This window comes from Leopardus geoffroyi, chromosome B3, assembly GCF_018350155.1.
Source record: "Leopardus geoffroyi isolate Oge1 chromosome B3, O.geoffroyi_Oge1_pat1.0, whole genome shotgun sequence".
Classification (NCBI taxonomy): Eukaryota; Metazoa; Chordata; class Mammalia; order Carnivora; family Felidae; genus Leopardus; species Leopardus geoffroyi.
The window spans coordinates 47,331,848-47,352,036 of NC_059337.1; the positions used below are offsets into that span (position 1 = coordinate 47,331,848).

General features: G+C 45.7%; 1 protein-coding gene and 1 pseudogene across 5 annotated transcripts in view; one reads left to right on the plus strand and one right to left on the minus strand.

Annotated features, from left to right (window-relative positions):
- The window catches only part of CGNL1 (cingulin like 1), a 160,027-nt gene that overhangs the window by 114,729 nt on the left and 25,109 nt on the right, over positions 1–20,189 (minus strand). The gene's annotated exons all lie outside the window — the stretch shown is intronic.
- Positions 10,324–13,969, plus strand: LOC123582958 (annotated as a pseudogene).

The following is a 20,189-nucleotide window of genomic DNA, read 5'->3' on the forward strand; positions in this document are numbered from 1 at the left end:
TGCAGATGCAGGGGCAGAGGACAGAGCCCCAGTGCCTCACTGCAAAGTGTGCTCCTGGACAGAGTAACAGCATCCTGTGGGAGCTTGTGAGAAATGCACTCTTAAGTCCCACCCACACCCAGTGAATCATTATCTGCATTTAACAAGATCCACCAGGAGGGCCTAAGCCCCACCCCAACAACACTGAGAAGAGAAGGAACAAAGACATAGAGTAGGGACTGCCAGGGGGCGGGAGAAAACCAGGAGAGTGGGGTGGCCTCCAAGCCCACAGAAGCTGGGGTTCAAAAAGGAAGGAAGGTCCAATAAGACAAATGCTGCTAGTAAGTCGGTGAAGACTAGAGAACGATCCCAGTATTAAACAGGATGGAGATCAAAGGTAACCTTGACAAGAGCTCTGTCACTGAGCAGGAAGGCAGGGAAACATGATCAGAGCAGACCAGCAAAAGAACAGAGTAAAGACAACTCTTCCAAGGAATGTCAATTATCATAGAAACTAAAACACAAAAATACAAGCAGTCAGGGAAAACTTCGGTGCCTCCTTTGCCCACCCTACTCTCCTTCCACCCCAAAATGAGCTATCTGCAGAATTTGTTTCCAATCCCCAGGGATGTGTTTGCAGCCCGGACAGTGGGGTGGGGGTGGGGGGGTGCCAACGAAACGCAAAACCTGGTATTCACGCTCAAGGAATTCTGAGCCAGACCTTACCTACTTGAATGGAATATTACTTTTCTCCTTCCCCCTGGCAGTTGCCTATTGTCCCCAGTTGCAGCTGAACCTCCAAGGGTGTGCCAAGAGCAGCTCAAGTACAGTCTGCATTTAATTTAGACCAACGGCAAAGCACATGGAAATACCTTTTCACCCTGGGAATGCCAGAAAAGACATAAACAATTCCAACCCAAAAGAATCCAAAGGGGAAAAAAGTCACTCTTTTCCCCTCTCCTCTGATGGTCTCCCCTTGACCTATTAATGCCCATGCCCACCCAGTCCTACTCCAAGCAGAGGGGAGTCTACATAGAATCACAATCTAAAGGTGGAAGGGTTTTCAGAGACCACACAACATACCCTTGACTTCTGTTAGAGGAACCACTTTCAAGCTCCTTAGTTCCAAGTTTTTAGACTCAAACCACTGCCCTGGGATCCGTTCCTATCCCCATTATCACTTCTCACTCGCCAGAACAGCAATTTCAGCTTACTCTCCTCTGCCTACACCGAGTATTGACGTTAGGTCCCTCATCTCTGTCTTACTGTCCCACAACATACCACATGGGAGCTGTTCGTTAGTTAATAATAGTAATAATAATAAATAGTAATAATGTAATTAACCCTTAAACATTCACACTATGCACCAAGTACTCTTTTAAATGCTTATATACTAAACATTAACCTACTCCGAGCTGTAATGTCTAAAACTAATCTCTGGACATCAGCCTAATGTTGAACATTAACACATACACTTCAACATGGGTGGGTAAGTGATGACCATATAGAAAAACACTGCAAAAGAAGAATGTACAAAGGTCTTATTTTTCTCCTAAGGGCTGAATTTAGAAAGGTTTTGTATTAAAACCCAAAGTGTAATTGGTTTTCCTGGCTAGCTCTCCCCAGGGGGAGCCTTCTAGGAGTTACAGAACTAGAAATCATGCTGTGAAGCCCTGGCAAATTTACCCTGTACTCTTTGACTGTCCTGACGGTGGCAGGAAGCAGACATTCCTATCAAAACAGGTGCCAAGTTGTGAAATGAAACAGGCAATAAAAGTAAATAACTTTTTTTTTTAATCCTAGACATGAAAAAGATCACTACAAAGGAAAGAGAAAACACGAAGAGGAAAAGGAAGAAACACAAAAGGAAAACAATGAAAGGAAGTCCCTCCCTGGCAGTTAAGAGGTTTTAAAATTGCCCATCTGTAAGAGTAGAGGGTCACACATTTCTCTGGAGCGTCAGGCTTGTTTCTGTTTCCCATGCCAGGGACAGCGCCTGTGACTTCTCTACTTACACGGAGTGAGCAGACAGCTGTAAGGCAAAGACATGATGATCTGTCTAAAGAAACTAGAAACACAAAGAACTCAAAATCAGCATCCCAGAGAAAAATCTACCTCAAGGAAGCCTCAGCCTTTAATGTGGAACTTTTAACCACCACTCACATCCACCTTGCCATGTTCTGGCTTACAAAGCACTTCCAAGCTCACAATCTCGGGCAGGACGGGAGCACATGATGCTGTCTGGCTGACCACAGTAAAGAGCAGGGAGACGAGTCCAGCTCCGAGCCACCGGAGAGCATGCTCCCAGACCCTTCTCAGGGCTCTTCCTGCTTCTAAAACCAGGCCCTCCTGCTCCCAGGTAGGCTCAGTATGTTTGGGGAATGGGGTTATGTTTTTCTCCAACTAGGTGATTATAATCTTTCCAGTGAGCAGTATTCCCTTGATCCTAAGGCTTACTTTGGCCAAAAGCATCCCATTAGATAGCATCAGACAATTCCAACAGAGGCTCTACCCAGGAGCTCTCATTTATAAATGTACCACTAAGAACACTACCTAAACCTACCTCCTACCCCAGATCACCAGAGGGAAGAGAGGTGCCTTTGTTGTTTAAAGGTAGAAAGGGAATGGAGGATATGGTTTATGAAACGGCTCCCCAACAGTACAGTGGTGCTCATCCTTCCATATACAGGGCTGCATTAGTCTGCTCACAACAAGTACCAATGACCGAGTGGCTTCAACAACAGAACTTTATTTCTCACAGTTCTGGAGGCTGGGAAGTCCAAGATCAAAGTACTAACCAATTCGGTTCCTGATGAAATCTCTCTTCCTGGCTTATAGGCGGTAGACTTCTCGCTGTCATCACATGGACTTCCCTCAGTGCCTGTGTGTGCAGAGATCTCTCTCTCCCCCTTCTTCCAAAACCACTACTCCCATCATGAGGGCCCCACCCTTATGACCCAACCTAATCTAATCCTAATTACTTCCTGAAGGCTCCATCTCCAAATATGATCACCTCAAGGGTTAGGACTTCAACATTTGCATTTGGGGGGAACATAAACCTTTAGTCCATAGCAAATGGGTAGGGACAAAAGGAAGCAGGGAGAGAAAAGATTGTAAGGATCCTGTCATCCAGTGGCAAAGAACCACCAAATATCTGGTAGATATAATTAAATGTCCCCAAGTTTTTCTAACTCAGTTCCCTGACAGCTGAGTCTTCATCTCCCCATTTCTCTCTCCTAAAGAGTCATCAGACCAGAAGAACCTATTTGTATTACAAATGTATGAAAAAACTTCACAGAAGGGGGTGAGGGAAAAGGAAATGATCTAAGTAATTCTAGAAATGAGTGGAGGCCCTAAGACCAAAAGCAACCAGACACAGATATTTTACTGTAGTTGATAAAGTTGTTCCCTCGGAAGGAGGGTTAACAATGCTGTAAGCACACGTATACTGCGACTGGTCAAACAAGTAAACAGATGGTGGATGGGTGGGGCCTTATTTCTCACTGGAGGGAGTGGGAAGCTACAGATATGCAAGGGCAGAGGGGCTAGAATGATCTAATGATAGTGGATTCAAGTTGGAGACATCAACGTGAACTCATGTTCAGCACAACACAGATACAGATAATTACATATTTATAAATAGAGTATATACATGTTTTTCCTTGCTCTGTCAGCCAAGAGGGCTTAGAAGCAACAATATTACAGTAGCCATGGGCACACCCGGCACCCAGATCTTGCTTTATAATGCCAATAAATTCTCTAGTAAAAGGAACCAGGGATCCTTGAGGAAATGGCTGATTCCAGGACGGGGGCAGGAAGTATACAAAAGAGCCTGGAGCATCTTGTAGTGTCAAAAAGTAAGGAAGTGCTTTAAAAAATAAACAAAACAACGGGGCGCCTGGGTGGCTCAGTCGGTTGAGCGTCCGACTTCAGCTCAGGTCACGATCTCGCGGTCCGCGAGTTCGAGCCCCGCGTCGGGCTCTGGGCTGATGGCTCAGAGCCTGGAGCCTGCTTCCGATTCTGTGTCTCCCTCTCTCTCTGCCCCTCCCCTGTTCATGCTGTGTCTCTCTCTGTCTCAAAAATAAATAAACGTTAAAAAAAATTAAAAAAAAAATAAAAATAAAAATAAAAATAAACAAAACAAAACAAACAACCCACAATGCCCACAATAATGGAGATATGTGTGAGAGACATGGAGCTTCCAAAGGCCAAAGCTGGAACACACTGAGCAACAGATAATGAAGTGTTAAAACCCAAAGTATAAAAATAAATACCTATGAGTACATACATGCTGATATAAACAAATGATTAAATACATAAATGAAGAAAAAGGGACAAATCCCCCATGCATAAGAAGTGCAAATAATTGATATAGACACTTTTAAAAAAAATTTTTTTTAAATGTTTATTTGATCTTGAGAGACAGTGAGCCGTAGACGAGCGAGCATAATCGGGGGAGGGGCAGAGTGAGAAAAGGACACAGAATTAGAAGCAGGCTCCAGCTCTGAGCTGTGAGCACAGAGCCCAAGGCAGGGCTCGAACTCAAGAGCCATGAGACCATGACTTGAGCCGAAGTCTGAGGCTTAAGCAACTGAGCCACCCCGGTGCCCCTAGACACTCAGCCTTAAAGGAAGGAGAATATAATTCTTCACTCCCTGAGGCTGCACACTCTGACTTCCTGAGAGAGAACCATATGGAAACAAGAATAAATAATAACTTTGCAGTGAATAAACCTGGCAACATGGCTTCAGCCAGGTCCATACTTCACCAAAGTCAACATCAACAGTGAGAAGTCATAATGATAGAATATACTGTGATGAAAACAGCACTTTACTCAGTCATCTTCCTCTGTCAAACCCCTAGCCCTAAGGGTAATCATGAGAAAAGTCTAAGACAAACAGCAATAGAGGGGCATCCTATAAAGTACCTGACCAGTACTCCTCAAAACTGTCAGCATCATCAGAAACAAAAAAAGTCTCAAGAAATTATCACAGCCCACAGGAGCCTAAGAAGACAGGACAACTACACATACTGTGGTATCCCAGATGGAATCCTGGAATAGGAAAAAGGCATTAAATAAAAACTAAGCAAATCTAAATAAAGTATGGACTGTAACTAACAATAATTTATCAGTATTTGTTTCTTAATTGTGACAAACCAAACATATGATGTTAATAGAGGAAACTGGGTGGGTGGTATATGGAAACTCTCTGTACTATCATCACAATTTTGTTGTAAATCTAAAACTATTCTAAAATAAAAAGGGTGTTTTATTTTATTTATTTTTTATTTTTTAAAATTTACATCCAAATTAGTTAGCATATAGTGCAACAATGATTTCAGGAGTAGATTCCTTAATGCCCCTTACCCATTCAGCCCATCCCCCCTCCCACACCCCCTCCAGTAACCCTTAGTTTGTTGTCCATATTTATGAGTCTCTTGTGTTTTTGTCCCCCTCCCTGTTTTTATATTATTTTTGCTTCCTTTCCCTTATGTTCAACTGTTCTGTGCCTTAAAGTCCTCATATGATTGAGGCCATATGATATTTGTCTTTCTCTGACTAATTTCGCTTAGCATAATACCCTCCAGTTCCATCCACATAGTTGCAAATGGCCAGATTTCACTCTTTTTGATTGCCGAGTAATACTCCATTGTATGTATGTATGTATGTATGTGTATGTGTATGTGTATATATATATATATATATATATACACACACATACATACCACATCTTCTTTATCCACTCATCCATCAATGGACATTTGGGCTCTTTCCATACTTTGGCTATTGTCGATAGTGCTGCTATAAACATGGGGGTGCATGTGTCCCTTCAAAACAGCACATCTATATCCCGTGGATAAATGCTTGGTAGTGAAATTGCTGGGTCGTAGGGTAAAAGGTTGTTTGTTGTTGTTATCGTTGCTGTTGTTTTTAAGTAACATTAAAAAAATAAGCCACCAGGCAGTCAAACTCACTGTGGTGGTCATCATGGTCACTCCAGAGCCAACACCTGCAATTCCTGACCCATCTCCCACCTCCGGCCTGGTGGACAGCCAGAACACAGATACTCATGTCCTTCAACAGGTCACTAGGCATACCACCCTAGTTAAAGCTCAAAACACTGCTCCTGGATAATACCTCTGCCAGAAAAACAACAGGGTACATCATCTTCCAGGACGCAATGAATACAGAGCATCCCATCACAGGGACCTGAAGAGAAATCCAGCAAGTTCCTGAGTTCAAAGGCTACACACGGTGGCATGTATATTATACCACCTGAAGACGGTTTCCCATAAGACAAAGAGGACAGGTAAATGACTAAGAAACTTGCAAACTACATCTCGTTCATGGAAGGAGGAATGAGCAAGTAGAGAGCTGGGCCAACACTGAAGCTATCTATACCTTCCGCAGAGAAGGCAGCATGGGGGGGCAGAGTTTAAATGGGGTATCAAACAAAACCTATTCACCAATGTTGCTTATGGACTAACAGAACTCTACCCCCTTCCTCCTCCATCTCAGACCCAAAGAACATTATTCTCCAAGAGAGAAACATTAATTGGATGAAAAACAGAAGAGCTGAGTTAGTCACAGAGCAGGAGAAATCAAACAGGAGAAAACAGAGAAATAGAAAGGGACTGAGAGCAAGAAAGTAGTCGTGCAAAATGAGTGATGAGATGGAAGCTATTATATGGAACAGGATATTAATTACACTCGCTTGGCTATTAGAAGCCACAGTGACAGGAAGCTTGGACCAGGGTATCATTTGGGCTGAAGAGAAGGAGGGGCCAAGTTAAAGCCCCATTTATTTTTTATTTTTTTTTCAACGTTTATTTATTTTTGGGACAGAGAGAGACAGAGCATGAACAGGGGAGGGGCAGAGAGAGAGGGAGACAAAGAATCGGAAACAGGCTCCGGGCTCTGAGCCATCAGCCCAGAGCCCGACGCGGGGCTCGAACTCACAGACCGCGAGATCGTGACCTGGCTGAAGTCGGATGCTTAACCGACTGAGCCACCCAGGCGCCCCAAAGCCCCATTTAAAACATTCCTTAATAAGCACCACCTGAGGACTCTGGTGCCCTGACCTGAAAGCCAGAGTCTCCTTTCCTCCCCAACCATACTTTTCACAGCTGTTCCGTTCTTATAAACACTTGTCCCTCTGACAGGCCCTGAGGTCTCAGACACCTTAGACTGTGTCACCTGCTAGAGCCCAGGCTGTCACTACCCTGCTTCGATCTGGACCCATTGCTGCCAAAGCCCTAAGCCATTCGGCTGCAGGCGATGTCTGCCAGGCAGTGACACAGATTCAACCCCAAGACCCACCAAACACCCAGGCAACATCTCCCCAGACCCTCTCCCAGCTTCCTCCACAGCAACTGTATTTTCACATTTCCATGATTTTGTATTTTAAATTAATGTCTGTCTCCCCTATCAGACTATAAAATCCATGAGAACAGGAACTATACCGGGTTTTGCTCACCATTTTACCCCCAGTTCCCTACAGCATATGTGACAGTGCGATTGTTTCTGGAATGAATGAATGAATGGAGACTCCTTCACCCACAGCAATCTGAGACCTCCAGAAGGAAAAAGAAGTACATTTCAATTCTGAATGGCTAGAACAGAGTTTAATCCTGGAATCCATTTACCCATAGAAATGGCAGTATAAATAGTGATTAGATGTCTGGTGCTACCAATCAAACTAGATACATAATTAATAGTACAGTAATAAATAATACCAATCATTCCTTGAACATTTACCAAGCATCAAGTACTACACTAAGCACTTTTAATACATTATTCAGCAACCCTGCCAGGGAGGTTATTACTTATCACCATTTACAGGTGAGGCAACTGAGGCTCAGAGAGGATGAATCACTTACCCAAGGTCACCCAGATAGCTGTGTCACAGCCAGAAGTCACCTAGAGCTATCTGACTCCAAAGCTCACTGTCTTCATGACTCCGGATTTTGACCACCTAACAAGTACAACAGATGTTGGTTGGGGGCCTAGAACCTATAAGCACCATTTATGACACTAAATCCCCAGGACAAAGCATTCTAGCTCCAGACAATCAACGAATTGCAAAATAAACATCTAGAACTCATCTGGGTGATAGGTTGGGGACCATCTGCAGAAGATCACGAGGAGAAAGGAGGCTGAGGCTGAATTGCTGGGACCGTGCCTAGAGAACAGCAAGGAGCATCTCTGTGTGCGCCCCAGCAGTAGAGACAAGACAAAGTCCCAGGTCACACTGACAGCAGGCGTCTCCAAGAGCAAGCACTCATCCAGAAGGCCTTCCCAAATATCTCCAATTCAAGCCAGAGAGAAGATGGCTGGCCGACCGCTACAGGCCCAGACGGCAAGGAGGCCATGTTAAGAGCAGGGAAGAGGGCTAGGGTACAAGAGGATGCTGACTTAGTGGAAAAGGAAAGCAGAATGCTAAGTGCTGTCTGGAATTCTAAGGGGAAAATGAGAGTATTCTCACCACCTCTTTAAGGTACAATAGAGCAGCCCTGGGAACAGAAACATCTCCCCACCCATGAGAGAGAGACTGGGCAGGCCCTGCCATGAACTCTGGCCCATGGAAAGTGATGATGGGTTTCCACCCCAAAATATGAAGAGTTTGGATGTTGTCACTCCCATAATTCACAAACTGAAAAAGGGTTGGCCACTTCATGGGGCCACCATAGGGATTAAATGAAATCCTCAGTGTAGAAGCACTTTTTCAACTGTAGTACATTAAAGAAAAAGAAGGCACCAAAACCCACTTTCTGTCGTTTTTGTTTTTTTTTTTTAAACCTCTGGTATTTAAAGACAATGAAAACATGGCAACTGTTCAGTCTCAGAAAGTAGGTGGACTCACCACACAGAGGCTCTCGAGCAGACACCAACACTTAGGGAAGAAGTGGCCATCTGGAAGCCCACACAGGGCTCGCTGGGAGAGAATCATGAGGGACTGGCCTTAATCCTTTTCTGGCAGGGCTGTATGCTGGGAGGCCAAGAACTGATCCTGCAGCCAGATTACTGAAAGGCACCTTAAGGTTTATCTTGGAGTCTTTGGTAAGTCCGTGGAGACATTTACCAAGAACCCACCCCATGGAAGGGCCATGCTGGCCCTGAGTCAGACAACAGCAATGAACAAAGTGTCAAGGCAGGAATGGTCCACACTGCCTCCAACGTGGGCACAAGGAGCAGGTGGGGAGCTCATAACTGCAAGAGGACAGTCAGCATGGAAAAGACTTTAAAGAAGGCACTTGCAGGTGAGTGGCTTAGAACAACACACATTGATTTTTACTGTAACGGAGGTCAGAAGTCTCACTAGGCTAAGGTCTAGGTGTCATTAGTGTCGCATTCTTCCTGGAGGTTTTAGGGGAAAATCTATTCCCTCACCTTTTCCAGCTTCTAGAAGGTGACTGCATTGCTTAGCTCTTTGGTCCCTTCCTCCATCTTCAAAGCCAGTAGGGTAGCATTTTCTGACTCTGCTTCCTCCATCAGGAGCCTGCTCTGATTTCCGAGTGGGGGAGTGCCTTCCTTATGAGAACATGTGATGACCATGGGCCCAGCTGGCGAATCCAAGAGAACCGCCCCATCTCAAGATCCTTATTTTAATCACATCCCTTTCGCCATGTAAGGTGACATATTCAGGGGTTTCAGAATTAAGAGGTATATATCTTGGAAGGAGGACATTGTTCTGCCTGCCACATAAGTCAGTCTCCGGGGAGAAGGAAAAAAAAAAAAAAGTAAACATTCAGAAAGAATCAGGGATGATATCTTTTTTCAGCTTCCCCACTTCTGATTTCCTGAGGCTGCTGCCTCCTGCCCTTGGGTTCCTTAAGATACCACTCATCCACTCTGTCAACTGCCCCAGAAGATTCTTCACTATGCCCTTGCCCCAAACCACACACCCAGTAGGTGGTAGACAGGAGATTTACACCCTAAAGCCCATGCCCTGAACCACGAAAACCACAGAAGCCCAGGAAACACAGGCAGTGAGTTCAGAGTTAAGGGGCCAAACAGATCAGCAGACTGGACAATGGGTGAGGCTCAAGAAAATGAAGTTTAACAGGGAGAATCAAAGGCCCTGAAGAAACCAATTGTTTGACTCCAAGATGATAAGGCACAGGAGCAAATCTTTTTTTAAGAAAAAAGACTTGGGAGGCGCCTGGGTGGCTCAGTCGGTTGAGCGTCCGACTTCAGCTCAGGTCATGATCTCACACTCCATGAGTTCGAGCCCTGCGTTGGGCTCTGTGCTAATAGCTCAGAGCCTGGAGCCCGCTTCGGATTCTGTGCCTCCCTCTCTCTCTGCCCCTCCCCTGCTCGTGCTCTCTCTCTGTCTCAAAAATAAATAAAAACATTAAAAAAAAAATTTTTTTTTAAAAAAAAAGAAAAAAGACTTGGGTCGTAGCTAAGAACAAATTTGCTGTGAGACAGATGATGGTCAATGACCACAATGATCTCTGGAAATTAAACATCCAGATTCAGCAGGGCAGGGCAATTAACCACACTGCAGACTCCCTGGAAATCAACAACAAGTACCCCCAACTATCTCAGAAGTGTATCTTCAGCCCAAGCACAAAGCCTCCAGGGAACATGCAGGGAGTCTTGGGGACAAAAGAGCCACCAGTCCAGCAGCCACAATAGCCAAATGGACCCTGCTGATCAGTGCTGTCGCTGGTGAGTTAGGGAGCCCCCTCTGCTTGGGGCTATCAGCAAGAGTCTGGTTTGAGTGGCCAGGATGATTTCAGGACCCAGAAGCTAAGAGAAGGCACTGGGTACAGAGGAGGGGAACAGGGCTGAGAACAGGGTATATTGTCATGAAACAGAAATACCAGAAGGGCTGCCATTTGAAAAGGGATTAAACTTGCCCTGCATGGCTCCAAAGGTTAGAACAAGAAATCATGAGTAAATGTGCCAGGGACACAAATTCCAATTCGATCTAAGGGAAGGAAGGTTTTCTAACAGTTAGAGACACCTAAAGCTAATCCAGGCTGTTTTGGTAGACAGTGAGTCTCCCGTCAGTGGAGGAAGGCAAACAGGCAGGTTTGAGAAGGGACTCCGGGGTCAGCCCTTCAGAACCTGCAGGTTCTTCCAAATCTGGGAACCAATGATTTCATCTCCTATTTACTCGTAACAATCATCCACTTACATATACTGAGAAAATATCAAGGTGATCGGCACCAGAGATAACAAGTACAGAGGTAAGAATGGCCCAAACAGTGCTGAGAAGGGAAGAAGATAAGAGAACAACCAAAGAGCAGTTTTCTCCAGATCTTATCCCCCACTAAGTCCCTTGACTGGAGGGAAGCCACTCCTGCCTGCAGCTGGGGGTGGGTGTTCCGGCTCACCCAACACATCCACTCGGGGACTCCAGCCTATACAAGAAGTGAATGAGAATTACTTCAGGCACATCCTCGACGTCAGGACATACTTGCGTCATATTCTGACATGGAGAAAAACACTGACAAGAGCACCATCCAGTATGGTAGAAATTTGATACATGTTAGTAAACTCCTTCAAAAGTTGGCCTGTGGTACAGTGCCATTTTTGTTCTCTCAACTGTTACAGCTTATTTTCAGACTACTGTATCAAAATACAAAAACTACAAATGTCTTAACATTTTCAAGTAAATCTGATTTTCTCCACTGAATCTGAAAAGACACAAACATGATAAACTTCACTCTTTGTAAGAAAAGGACCGCATTTTATCTTTTTAGCAAAGGAGAGAAGACACTAAAGTCACACAAGAGTATTGCGTTTAATACAAGAATTAAAAGGCACCCTCATAAGCCATGACAAAATTAGGAAACAGAGGCTTAATATTTTGAAAAAGCAGTTTTGGTAGGTTCTATTTACAGTTTCTCTAGTAGTTAACAAGATTTTTTGCAGGTCTTTAACAAATAATATAGCAACAGATATATTTAGAGTGTATTTATTTTTTCCTCTCTTTCAATCATTATTATTGAGCCTCCTCATTCCAACCCTCCAACCCCAAAGCACACACACGGATGTACATGTACACACACATACACACTCTCACAGGCACTATGCAGACATCATGAGAAAGAGAGAGGAAGTGATAAGAAGGCCTCCACAATCCCCCCCCCCCACCCTCATCTATTAGCCAAAGCAGGTACAGAGAGTACAAGAGAAAGAAGGTGGCTATCTGCCCAAGGGATCAAGTGTCATTCAGGTGATAAACAGAAAGCCAGGGTTCCTGCCCAGTGGTGATACAGACATGTCCCATATCAACAAAGGAAACAGACTGACGATTTACTGAGTGCCTACCACGAGCCAGGCACTACTTAGGGCACTCTACTTAGGTTCACATCTAACCTGACATTCTGCTCAAACGGGAAAACTTGACTCCCAAGATGGCAGACCTACTAGGCTCCATCCTGAAGTCCATGGAGAAGTCACCCAGTCTCGGTGACCAGGAGTCTCGGCACAAGGCCCAAGAGCAGGTGGCTCGCCTGAAGAAACTACAGGAGGAGGAGAAACAACAGAAAGTGGAGTTTCATTAAGGATGGAGAAAGAGATGTCAGATTTCATCCAAGACAGTGGGCAGATTAAGAAAAAGTTTCAGCCAAGGAACGAGATAGAGAGGAGCACCCTACACAATATGGTGGAAGTGGCTGGCCTGACATCCTTCTCCTTCAGAGATGATGAGTGTCTCTATGTCACGATCTTCAAAAAGGAGTTTGCATGCTAAGATGAAGAGCTGGACTCCTAACATTATGGGGAGGAGTGGAACCCCCAGGAGGCTGAGGAGAAACACCAACTGAAGGAGCTGGCCCAGTGGCAAGAGGACTCAGCCCAGCAGGGACCTGTGGTGGGGAGCCCTGCTAGTGACGACAAGGACAAGTACAGCCGCTTAACCGGCAAGGCGGCAGCCAAGGATGCTACAGGCCACATGCTACAGGCCAACAAGACCTACAGCTGTGTGCCCATGGCCAACAAGAGGGACATGTGTTCCATCAAAGAGGCCGTGAATGAGATCCAGGCCAAGAAGGATCCACAAGAGAGCAGGGAAGAGTTGCCACCTAACCTCCCAGACACTCCAGCTCTCTGAGGTATGGTAGGGGGTGGGGTGGGGAGGGGGGCAGGGAGAGACAAGGCTGCTGCTATTAGAACCCATCCTGAAGCCGCACCTCCGAACCAGCTCCTAACAGCTGTCCCTCAGGATGGGGAGGCAGGTGTTTGCTTTGTCACTGTTGGAGCTTGGATACGCATGTGTTATGTCTGCTGGTGCGTGCATATGAGTGTGAATGCACGGGTGGGCATTTAATCTCTATTCTTCTCCTTTGTCCTAGGAATTTTCTCCCCCATGGAGCTGGGATTACTTAACATTCAATAAACACTGCCTGACACCCCCCACCCCCGTAAGGAAAATGGGAAAACTGAAGGACAAGGAGATTTAGTAACTTGGACAAGGTTATAAGATAACAGATGACAGAGCTAGGATTCTGAGGGCATCTGGTCCATCCCAGCCCCAAGTCCCTGTTCGTCCACTTTACTAGACCATGTTAACTCCCAAGTATGCAGCCCTTACCCCGCAAACAGCAGATGCCCCCCACTAGGGCACAACCCCAGTTTCTTCAAGTGGCAAGCTCCTGCCGGCCAGAACCCCAAACCTTCTTAGCTTAAATACCTTCTGGGCTGATGGTTGGTGCCATCCTACAAATAGAAGGAATTACTGCCACCTGCCAACATAGAACAACGCCCTAACGCAAGACAGACTACAGTTAAGATGCTCTGTAGGGAAACTTTCCATTCGTAAATCTCTTCTAGTAGTTTTTTCAAACCAAACAACACTTTATTGGGACTTGTTTCTCTACGTTTTTCTCATAAGAAAAACAACTCCCTGGCTAGACCCAACTTACCATCATGCCTACTCTTGTTATAGTAGCTTCCAATTGTCCAACAGTACAAAAGGTCCCAGGACCATTTGATCCTTTCCTCAAACTGCTAAGCACAGGACAAAACATTAATGCCAACCCCACCGGGAAGCTGGGAAGCTTCCTAGATTCTTCCTCTCCCTCAGGTACCACACCAGTTAATGACTGCTTCTTGTTGACCCTGCCTCCCAGAACATCTCAGCCATTCGTCGGCGATCCCGTGCTGGCTCCATGGCTTTTCATGAGCTTGCCTGGCAACCCCTCCTCTCCTCAGGCCTCACCTTCCCTGACTCCCCCGGACCACGTTTCCTGTCTTCTGACCCCCTCAACCCCTCCCCACACACGTGCCAGTGCTGCCCACGCCCACTCACTGGGACTGCCCTCTCCCTTCTCTACCTCCCATCACAGACTGTGGGCTCCTGGAGGGCAGGGCTGCCCCGTAATCTCTTCAGCATTCAATCCCGAATGGCCTTCAGTGAATGCACACACCACAGGGTGGAGGAAGCCAAATGGCAATCTCAAGAGTATTCCCCTCATGAAAGAGGAGCCAAAAGGTCCTGTGCTGACCCCTGGGAAAGGGCATAGTCTTGGCAAGTTTAGCCCTTGAAACACTGCCCAAACTTTGCTTTGGAGCTTGAAAGTCACATTTCTAAATAATCGATTCTTTGAGTCCAAAGGGAACAACTGGGCACTCCTCATATGAAGAAACAGATTTACCTCCGAGCGAGGCATTTGGGACCAAGGTCTCCATCAAAGGGAAGGAGTCCAGCTTATGAATGTATGTGTTCATCATCCCTGACATCTGGGGCCCCAAGGAAAGCTAACGCTCTTTTCCCTTTACCAGAATAAACACAAAATAGGGTGTGACCCACCCTCCACTGCTTTTGGGAAACGACTTCTTGGAACTATTTTCTTTCTGAGCATCCCACCTGCTATAAGATTTCGGCAGCACATGGATATTTAACCAGGTCACTTAACTTCCACCCCACCCTCTCAGCTCGATGCCTCTTGAAGATACTAAACAGAGTAATAATATTTTCAGACATGGGAACAAACTGTCTGAATTCCTTTTTTGAACTTCAAATTTTAAACATCATCAAAAGGGGCTGCTATTTTCAGTAGCAAAAAAGGCTACATGTTATTCTAATGAACTTTCTGATAAGAAATCCCATCCACACTAGACCTACTTTTCACAATTATTTCCCTGACGATGTTTTTGCGTGTTAAGACTAAAAGCAATTCAGAAAATAACGCCAGTGAGAAATCCACCCCCCCCCTTCATATTTGCTAAAAACAAAGAAAAAAACAGACCCAGGCATCAGGGAAGTTTCAGCGAGTCAAGACCTCCCATAAATGCTAAAACTTAGCTCTTGCTGCCATAACAAATGTATTAAAACTCCTCATGTATACAGAAAGCTTTTTAAAAGTGTTTTTCATGTTTATTTATTTTTGAGAGACAGAGAGAGAGCATATGAGCGAGCAAGCAAGCAGGGGAGGGGCAGAGACAGAAGGAGACACAGAATCCAAAGCAGGCTCCAGGCTCTGAGCTGTTGGCACAGAGCCTGATGCGGGGATCGAACTCACAGACAACATGATCCTGACCTGAGCTGAAGTTGGACACTCAACCGTCTAAGCCACTCAGGCACCCCCAGAAAGCTTTTTTAAGAGCCCACCTCCAAAGAGCAGAGGCAGATGACACGGCTTTGTCATCAGTAGTCAGATGGTTCAACCACAACTGATACCACTTCTACCCCCATGAGGTAACAAAAAACTCACATCAAAGAAACAGATGGCCCAACCTTCCATGTGGCCTGTGAACTGACCAGAAACAAGACAACAAATTCTAGTATCATTCAGTAAGCACTAAGTTACTATTTCATAAGTAGTCAACATTTTGATAAACAAATGAACGCAAGGAAAAGCATTTATTTCAGAATGTATTCAGGGGCGCCTGGGTGGCGCAGTCGGTTAAGCGTCCGACTTCAGCCAGGTCACGATCTCGCGGTCCGTGAGTTCGAGCCCCGCGTCGGGCTCTGGGCTGATGGCTCAGAGCCTGGAGCCTGTTTCCGATTCTGTGTCTCCCTCTCTCTCTGCCCCTCCCCCGTTCATGCTCTGTCTCTCTCTGTCCCAAAAATAAATAAACGTTAAAAAAAAAAAAATTAAAAAAAAAAAAAAAAAAAGAATGTATTCAGAGCACGGCACTATCAGTAACTCTGGCCATTAGTTCAGTATGCATACCTTTCTGGATTTACACAGCACTCTCCTGTGGCCTTCTTACTGCACTCTCGTGTGTTTGGTCAACATTTTCAAACACATTTTGAACCAGCAGGCACGTGGTTTCCTGAGGTACTCGCTCCAGCTTGTTGTTCCCACCTTCAGTGCCCTTTGTTATTCTCCCCTCCTCTTCTGTGTCACTAAGCCACTGCCACTCTCAGTGGCTACAGAACAAGTCCATAGCAAGTCCTGTGCTTTCTGTAAGCCCACAGAAAGTTCTAGGTTGTCCACTTCCTTCGTTCTCAAAACCCTGCACTGGCTTCCCATGGCCATCACAATAAAAGCCTTAAGATGACCTGTGAAATCCAGCAGGCTCTGCGTCCCCAACCCCACCACCTCTTAGGACAGTCTCCCATCCCGCATTTCCCCTTGCTGTTCCCAGAACACACCTTAGGGCCATAAGGCCCCCATCTCCTTTTCCCAATGCTCTTCCCCTAGGATAGCCATGCTCCAGACTTTCCTTCCAGCCTCAACTTCATGTTGGCCATCTCATAGAAAAGATGATCCCCATAAAGTAGGATTTTCCACCATCCCCCACCCACCTTACCTCACCAAATTGTCCTTCTGAGCTCTTATCACCCACTGATATGCCTTTGTGTGTTTAATGGCATTTCCTCCAATAGATCTTCCCCACCGAAACACAAGGTACCAAGAGTAGGATCTGTGCTTTGCTATCCTTTGATAAAGATACCACCACCTATCCTCCAGGGTTAATGTAGGGTCTGGCACTCAGTTGTAAACATAGCAGTTGGTAAGCATCTGTATTGAACGAATAAAAGGCATTTGTCTTAAATGTAAATTGCAGCCCCACACAGTTAAATAAAGCCAACACCTTTTGAGAGCTTTTGCGTCTTCTCTAAACCCTGGGGAAGGGGGCAGAGTCTGGGCTGGGGAAGGCAACATGGAAGAAGCACAGAAAAAGATTAACAAAGCACCTTTTCAGAGGTCCCCATCCTTTCTCCCCTCCCCACACACTCTTAAACAATAGAAAAGAGTTGAAGATTGTACAGAACAAAGCTAAGAATGCTGCAGAAAACAGAGAACCTGTCACAGAGTCCAAACAGGAAGATTTAGAAAGACAAAGCCTTACCCGGGAGCAGGAAAAGCAAAGATCACAGCTCCCAAATCAGAAGCAGGGCCAAATGGCAACCCAAAGTCAGTGACACAGGTAAGTGTGAGAAATGAGGTGAGTATGAGAAAGATGGTCCAGCCCAGGGATGGTGGAAGCAGTGATGTTGATGTCACCACTGACACTGGAGGCCAGGGGAAGGGCGAAGTAAACAAGAGAGCCATAAACATTGACACAGCACTTTACAGTTCAGAAAGCATCAACACCACATGACTGTATCGAGTCACAGAAAAAGACAGTGAGATGGGCTGCACAGTTTTACAGGTAAGGAAACTGAGGCTCAGAAAAGTCCAGTGATTTCTCGTCTGAGATCACACAGCAAGCAAGGAGAGGTGGAACTTCAGTGTCTTAGGGGTCTGAGGACTCTCAGCTCTTTAACCCTTTAACCCAGATAAACTCCATTCTTGAGTCCCCTTCTCAACGTGATTACTAGGACTTCCACCACATTACACTAACAACTATTTATTCAAAAGCAGGATGTCCCTCCTGCATTCCTCCAGGGATTTATTCCAAGACCTCTTGACTTGAAAGAAATTTGGTCTTCTCTGTCTAAGCCTTCTTTAGGTGCTTGAAAGCTTAAGAGACCAGAGAAGTCAAACCCAGACTTCTAAGACCATTGTCTCAGGCTCCACAAAACCACAGCCAAGAGTAACAACTATAGAAGAACTGAACAAAACTGCTACTAGAAGCATTTCTCTGTGAAAATGCACCATCTGCAAAAACTTGCAGAGGGCCCAGATTTTCCAGTAAGTACTTCAAAATACCCCTACCATAGCTCTCATAGAAACCCGGTGTCTGAAAATCCAGAATAGTTCCTCAGATTTATTAGAACTGCATTCTTTCCTTGAACACATATCGCATGCTATTAAAAAAGAAAAATCGCCAACATCCATAAACCCATGAAGATGCTGTTCTGCTTTCGTCACTAGCTGGCGGATGTAAAAATTAAAAAGGACCAAAGGGGATGTGCCCTGGAGTTTCAAGAGGTCCAAAGCTGGGCCCCTCCGAACTGAGCAGGCAGAAATGCTGCAGAGCTCCCGGGTGCTGGGCATGGCTGGTAAGGACAAGCAAACGGCACCTTGAAAAAGCATTGAGGGGGAAAAGACATGTCTAAACGTCTAAATGAACACCTCAGATTGCACTGGAAGCAGATGAGAAGCCAAGGCTGCCTGCAGAGCCCTGGCCCAGGGCACTCCCTGGGCAGCAAACCCATCTCAGCTCTGGGAGCCAACCAGAGCCATAAGAGGCCCCCTTTCCTCCATGGAAGCCTCCTCAGAAGTGCAGGGGGTAGGTCACTGGGCTCTGGGCTGTGCATCTGTCTTCTAGAAAGGCTGGGAGGGGTGCCCTTCTCCAGGGGAAAAGTCAACCCAAGGATAGAGAGGGGTTCAAAAACTTACTGGCCCTTTTCTCAGGCTGTTTCTTTTCCTCCTGTGCAACGTCACCTCCATCTATTTAGATTGAGTATTTGCCAGCTCGCCTCCAGCCAGCCAGATGTTGCCTTTCAAGGATTGCATATTTCTATAATTATTTCCAGGAGAAGCAAACACTCTTGAGCCACTAGGGTTTGCCACAGAATTCACTTTTTCCCACAAAGGGGTGTGGGTCTTCCTCTGTGCCCTGCTCTCAGTGGGCAAACCGAGATGGGTGGGCCATCCAAATCAATGCAGTCAATGAAACCTGTTTTGAAATAAACTCCTTGGTATCGGTGAAGAGTTGATTCATCTCCCAGCTTTTGCTTTTAAGTCTGGGTTTTTTTAACCCCATATTTCTTGGAAAGGAGCTTTACTGTTGAGGAAGAGTTTTAAACACACTCCCATTAGGCCATACTTGCAAAAACAGTACCATTTTCTTAGCAGCACAGTCTTGGCCCCCATGCTTCCAGGAAACCAGCATGTTGTCCTGGCCTCGAAGGGGCGTGTCAGCCTGGCCGACGAAGCTCAGCATGAGTCAGGAGCAACTTGGTCTGGCCAAGACCACCTCTGAGGTTGCCACTGAGAAGGCAGACCCCCTTGTCAGTAGCTGGCAATGAGGGCCCCTTAATAGTCGCTTTCAAAAGAGTCCCCTGACATCAAGTTCCTGGCCGGCACTGTGGAAAGAACAGCCTCCAAATGATAGCAAAAGATTCCATGGTGGCCTTTTCTGACATCATTTGAAAACCACCTTCAATTTCTTCTGTAGATTCAGAAAAGTGCCCAGCCCTTAGATTTTCATTCGAAATAAGTATGCATGCAGTTGCAATTTCAAAGGCCCACTATCTGCTGCCTTGTCAAAATATTTAAGCGTGTGGCCCTAAAGCCCTGTACAGAGGACTGTGAACGACCTTCCTGGTGGTTGGGACAGAACAAACAAAAGGTCCCTATGAGTAATTTAATCTAACATAAGAAAGGCAGAAGTGAGAGCAGCTGGAGCCTTCAGTACCACTGGGCGTTTAACTTGTTAAATACTTATGGAGCACCTACTATGCGCAAGCCACCTAGAGGTGTGGAAGACATACTGTCAAGCCTCCACCCAGCAGGAGCATCAGTGAGGTTAGGTTTAGCTGTTCATGATCAAAAACACAAAATAACTTTGGCTTAACCAGCAAGAACGAAGTGTGGAGGTAAGCACTCCAGGGGTGGTATCACGGCTCCAGGGTCCTTGGGGATCCAACTCCACCGTTACATCATGATCTAAGATGGCTACTGGATTTCAGCCGTTGTGTCCATGTCCCAAGCAGTAGGTAGGAAGACACAGAGAAAGCAAAAGGATGCACTATCTACACAAGTCAGTCTCTGGAACCTTCCCATAAGCCTCACACATAACACTTCACCTTTCAGTTACTAAAGCTGAAGTCTCTGGCCCATAGCCATGTGAAAGGGAGGCTGGGAAATAGAATCTTTTAGCTTGGCACATTACTACACCCTAGAAAATC